The 6,306-nt window shown below is 46.8% G+C and overlaps 1 long non-coding RNA gene across 1 annotated transcript; it reads left to right on the top strand.

The window, feature by feature from the left end:
- The first annotated feature begins 1,503 nt into the window (after window positions 1-1,503).
- Window positions 1,504-3,920, top strand: LOC140683583 (uncharacterized). Its single transcript, XR_012054752.1, has 3 exons — window positions 1,504-2,410; window positions 2,734-2,868; window positions 2,959-3,920. It is a non-coding gene; the product is annotated as an uncharacterized lncRNA (long non-coding RNA).
- Window positions 3,921-6,306: the final 2,386 nt, after the last annotated feature.

Raw genomic sequence — 6,306 nt, 5'->3', positions numbered from 1 at the left:
AGGGGATCAACATTAAAGCAGCGTAAGCCCAAGTCGCCGCGGCGGAGACTTTTCCACAGCCTGATCAGTGCAGGGCTGGCCGGGAATACGACCCGCATTCCGTCGCCCCCTCGCCAGCCCGCTCGGTCCGCCCGAAAACGTCTTTTCTTATCCGTCAGCAATAATTAGATATCCTTGCAGTGACAGAGGGATGCACGGCACCGGCACTTTGTCTCAGGGGGAAGGAATACGTGGGTATGCGCGCACCCACACACAGAGGCACAAACAGAGAGCGCCAATTTTGTTTCTGCCTTTTCCTTCCCGTCTTTCCTCCCCCCCCCCCCCCCCCCCCCCCCGCTTTCTTTCTTCCTCCTCCCTTTTTTGAATCTCAAGGAGTGGCACTGATCGGGCCCGGCGGCTGCCCGTGGGCTCCCAGGGCTCTCAGGGCTCCCAGAGCCCGCTCCCCGGCGGCCCGGGCGGCTCCTCGCCCGCGGCGGGTACAGCCCCTGCGAAGGAATTCGGGCACATCCCGGGCTGGCAGCACGGATCGCTGCTCCGCAGGATCTCTGTTCCGACCCGCTCCTTCCCTTCCTTCCTTCTTTCCTTCCAGCGAGGAGTCAGTTTGCTGTCAGTGCCCGAGACTTTAGCGAAATTATTAGGTGCCTGCGAGGAGAGAGTTTTAGGTGGCAATTTTCAAGGCTGTCGAACAGAAAAGGATACATTTAGTTTCCTGCATGAAAATGAAACCCCTCTTAAATCAATTTTTAGGGCAGAATCACGTTGGCTCTAATGAGTGGTCTGGGGGCCGTCATTTCGTCCCTCTCTGAGTGGCGGACTTCACGGCATTTCTGAACCCCGGGGCTGAAGTTAACAAATCCCCGTCTCTGCGATCACCCATGGGAGAAATTCTCCATATTTATTTCAACCCGTAGTCTTTAAGCCTGTAGAATACCAACGCCTGCAGAAAATATTTTCCCCCCTGAGGAGTTTAATTACTTCGAATATTTTCAGTATAAACCTGTTCTTATCTCTTAGGGAGATAATTAATCAGAGCGAAGGAAGAGTTGCAATATCCAAGTTGGGTTGGACGGATAAAATAAAATTAGAGATACCCGAGGGACAAATTTTTTTTCTTATATCGGTCACATGGTGTTTTTTTTCTAAATATTCAGACGACACACAGGCACATAAAATATGTAATTGGCGTATAATGGAGCAGTACACAGGGGAAGACTAACAAAGTAGTCGTAGGCATGAAAATTGAAGTTGTGTGCCACAAAGACAGACCCTTCCATGGGGGAAGGGCTGAATGTGGCAAAATCATGTAAAAATCTCCGTTCTCAGTAACATCTCGTTATTAGGAATGATGACTAAACCTCTAGGATTATTCTGGACTGTAAGTTATCAAGAGCCCACTAATTTCACATTAAAACCCATTGACTGCAACAGCGTGATTGAAGGGTTTTTAACAATTAACATAATCAGAAAATGAGCGGAGATAATTTTTATTCAACTCATTACTTTTTAATCATGTATTTCTTTTAATTAATATCTTCTCCGTGAAAATAACAAAAAGCCGAGTCCCAAAGCGGCCCCGGGCAGGGGAGGCGACCCCGGCGGCGGCGGCGGGGCGGGCCGGGGGGCTGGGGGCGGCAGGGCCAGGAGGCCCGGGAGAACGGGGCGGGAGGGCGGCATCGCTCCCAAAGCCACCACCGGGGCTGCAGCCACGGCCGCTCCCCAAAACAACCCCTTCCCCATGTCAGATAAAGATGGCTTGTATCGGACTCTCGGACCCCCGTCCCCCACAAGCCCCCTACCCAAGGGGCGCAGGACAGCCGGGGCATATCCCGGGATCCTCGACGCAGCACCGAGCGAGCTTTCCCCAGCGGCTGCCCGCAGCCCTATCCTGCCCAGGAGAAAAGGCTGGGAGGTTTTGGGGTGAGTGGGAGGCCGCCCCCGGCCCCGGGAGTGTTGCTTGTCCGGTCGCTGGTGTCAACAGGTCGCTGCTGCCGCTCAGCCCCGCTCCCCTCGGCGCCCACCTCACCTGTGACAGGGGCAGTGTGCCCGGCTCCCGTGTGCGTGAGGCTGTGGAGGGGTCCCGGGTAGGGGTGTGTGCTGGGTTTCACCGGCTCTTGTCCTTTCCTCTGCTGAGTTGTGTAAGCCTGCCCTATGGCCACTTCAGGAGTTGTGAGTAAGGGAACACCTGGCTTGGGAAAAAAGCCCCAAATCTGGTCTCCGTGTTTTTGCGATCCGAAGGAGGAAAGAAAGAAAGAAAGAAAAAAAAAAAATCACAGCTGCTCTCCAGAGATCTGCGTGGGAGTGAGCTCCGGGGGTTGCCCCAGCACTGTCCTCGCCGAGACAGAGCCGTGAACGAGTGGAAATGTGCACCTGAAGTCTGTCCATCCATCTGTCCACCCGTCTGGACACTCATGTATGCTCCCCACCACCGCCTGCCCCACGCTGCCCTCAAGTGTGCGGGAGGGCTGCGGGGGGAGAGCCCCACGGGCGGGGGCTCCACGGGCCCAGCACCTCGGCACAAGGAGCCGGGCAGGGAGAGCTCCTGCCGCGGGTGTCCGGCTGCCGGACGGAGCTCTCACAGCGCGGGGGCTGGCCCCAGTCTGTGCTGGGGACTCTCCGGGGTGTGTGTGTCTGTGTGTGTGTGTGTGTGTGTGTGTTCCCGCTTTCACTGCGAGTGAACATGTTGAAAATCCCGTGGGAAATTCCCGGGATAACTCGTTCCTTATTTTCTTAAAGTCATTTGTGGACAAAGGTATGCAGACTCTGAATAGCTGGAAGACGGTGAGACATCGGTTCACGTAAGACAGTCCCAGACATCCACAAACCCATGCTGCTCAGAAAGGCTTGACCAATCTGCTGAAGAATTGACAGGTTCATCTTGAATAATTAACTCCTCTCTTTCAAACACTTCAATTAATACGGTGTAGAAAGGCAAGAAAGTAAAATTCTATTATTTTATAGATTCTCACAGCCTAACCTCTCCTGTGCCGCTGAAACTTCCCTTCTTGAAAATTTACTTGGGGTCCCTTGTCCCTGGAAGGAACCAGTGTAAATGTCCCCTTGAATATGGACTGGAGCTGAATTCTGCCAGCCAGAGATTTCACGGTCCTGGTGTGGCCAGGATGGCCAGCCTGCCTGCACTGTCCCTGCAGCGAGGTTTGCACAGTCCCTCCTCGCAGAGAAAGGCTGAGTACACAGTATTAGATGAGTTTTAAGACTGGAAATGGGTAGTAAGTTTTTTATCTGTTATTGTTGCTGGTTAGTTGTTTAGGTATTTTTTTGGGGGAGGGGGTGGAATGACCATTTTTTTAAAATAAAAAAACACTCTAAATGGACAAAATAATTTTGAAAATAAGCTATTACAAATAAAACATCCATAAATATCCTCCCAACACTTAAGTTGCATTTACTACATGTGATATTTAGAACTGTGATAGTATTTGTTGTTTTTAAAAATTTTTCTTTAATATGAATTCTGTGTGAATCCTTGGAAGAAGGGAAATTACTTTCAGGTCACAGCAGCAACCTGGAACAGAAACATGGTGATGAACACTGCAAGGTGTGAAGGCAACTGTTTACAAAATTTCATCCAGTCTTCAGCTGCTTATAGCCTTTTGAAAGTGCCTATTGGTGCCTGCTGTGCATCTGGCACTCAGCATTATGTTTACAGCTTCTTGACCAAAGCACACTCCCTTTCTCACAGGCATACAACCCCGGTGAACTTTGTTGAACAGACTTGAAAAGTCACAAATAAGAAAATTTGACTCTTTATGGAAACCACAATGGACCAATGCTGGTGACACACCCCAGGTGGGAACAGTGCTTGGCTCTTCCTAAGTTCCTCACATCTCACAGCAGTGTGGCTGTAGCTGGCAGAGGTCCAGTGGGATGCAGCCACAGTGGACTTTGCCTCCTCAGGTGTCTCTGCCAACCCTCTGCCAGAAGCCACTTTGTTGTTACAATAAACTAAAACTGTGCTGAATATTCTTTTTTTTTTTTTTCCCTTTCTCAGAATTAATATAGATGGGGAGTACTTCAGGTAAGATTGGAACTCTGTAGGAGAATAAATGCTTGCATTCAATACATTACTGAAATAACCTACCACGTTTATACTATCTTCTGTTAGTGCTCATCTTGCTGTAATCCTTTACTCAGAGAAGAAAGGGAAATATTTTATAGAAAATTATATTAGTGAATAGATAGTTTTCTACTACCATGTGTAATAGGAAGTACTGAGGTACAACTCAAAGAAGAGATGTAAAGCAGAAAACTCACCAGGACAAATGCATATGGAGACACTTGTAAAAGCATTCTTTCTCCCTTAGCTGATTAGTTCAGATGTTCATGTCAGCTCCTGCAGCACTGCTTCAATCCTGGCCACATAAGTACAGGAGGGAAGGACTCCTGCTTCTGGAGGGTGTCCTCCACTGGCTCATCCCAGAAGGGCTGAAACACAAGGAGTGAAACTTGATAAACAGATCCAAAGTCTGTCAAAGCCCAGCTACTTTCCTTTATGAGAAATGTTTTAGGCTTGTGCTTTGGGAACTTGATGAAATTCAGGGGAGATATACAAGAATCAAGAAACAGTCTGTGCAAAAGGGAAGAACAGTTTTGTTTTTCTTCCTGCTGGAGAGGAGAGTGGGATGATACCACACTGACCCCAGGGTAACTAAGAGCAAAGCTTAGCTCACTGGGTACTTCTGAGCATGGACAGTCATTCACCCTGCAGTGAGCTATGAAAATAATATAGCTTTCATATTATTTGTGTTGATCAATAAGTTATTTGTGGTAATTTTGCTATTATGCTGCTTCTAATCTTTCTGCTGGGTTTTAAACATTGTCTTTAGATGTCTTTTTTCATATTTTATTTTTATATACATTAGCTATTTCATCGGTATTATCCTGTTTTACTGACATGAAAAATATCCAGTCTAACAGCTCTTTCATTTCATAACGAAACACACAATTAAGACTTAATTAGATGCATATGAGTAAGAAAATGGCAATGCTACACAGGACCTTAAATGTGGTATCATTCCATTGCTCAAGTGCAGAATCCTGGGAAAAAAAAATTCTAAACAAAAAATCCCATCAGATTAGTTCTAGCTGTATCTTTATAGGCTGGCATGATTGCCATTGACAATTATTGTTTTTCTAGTCATTATTCTAAAAATACAATGTACCTATTTTTTTTTCCTTTCCACAGTAAAAACTCTGACAGGTGCATGGAAATGACATTTATCTGTGCATTGGATTCATAGAGAGGATTATATGCAAACATTTAAGGTCTAAGCAAATATCATAGGGCACTACATATGATTTCTGATGCTATTATGCTGTTATATGCCTACAGAAAAAAAAAAGCCTTCATACAAGTAGGTGGGGTTGCTTTCTCTCTTCAGAAGTGTGCTGGTGCTAAATAGGCAAGAGGGGTAGCTGATGGATGGCCTGTCTCGGTGTTCACTTATATTTGTTTGGAAATGGGAAAACTACTGCTGGCTTTCTGGCTTATCATTGCAGATCACTTCAGCACCTTCTGATACCCCAGCCCCAGGGACAAAAGAATGTCCAGGGCTCCTCCACCCAGCTAGTTCCAGCTGAAGGTGGCTTCAGTATCCACTAGAGGCTACAAGAAGAAACTTCAGGTTCCAGTGGATATGGAAAATGGGTCTTGGGCAAGCCTCTGTGGACAGTCACAGTCAGAAAAATAACTGTTGATCCATTGAGGATGTCAAGAGTGGGTCCAGTCTCTCCTGAAGTGAACAGCTAGCAAAAAGGAGGGAGAACTAGGTAGCATCTAATCTTAATCCATACTCTGACATGGAGGAGATTAGTGATTCTCTAAAACGAGAATGTGGTGATTCGGCTTAGGTGAGCTAAGATCCTGTTTCATAATTTTCCACAGAATTGCCCAAGAAAAACACACTGGAGTTGATCTGGCTCCATAGACCTAGCCACAGCTCTTTGAAAAACTGTGGTGCTAGGAATGTTCCCTTGTTTCATTTGACAATTCAGAGACTAAACCAATTTGCAGAACATTCCTAAAAATGCATTCTGTGTGAGGCACTGATACACATTTTCTGTAAGTTTAACTCTGAAGAAGTCATAGTTGTGATCGTTTCTTGTCCTTACCCAGAGAATGATGTTCCTGAGTGTGTCTTCACTTTTCCAGAGTCTGATCTTCCCTGACTTCCAAGTGGCTGATGCAACATTATTGGTTCTAAAACCTCCAGGCAGGATTTGGCATCTGATTTGCAAAGACATGGAGAGATTTTGGGAGTTTCTGAATTAAGGACTGAAATGACTGTG

The sequence above is a fragment of the Taeniopygia guttata genome, chromosome 3, assembly GCF_048771995.1.
Source record: "Taeniopygia guttata chromosome 3, bTaeGut7.mat, whole genome shotgun sequence".
NCBI lineage: Eukaryota > Metazoa > Chordata > Aves > Passeriformes > Estrildidae > Taeniopygia > Taeniopygia guttata.
This window is presented reverse-complemented; position numbering and strand designations above follow the sequence as displayed.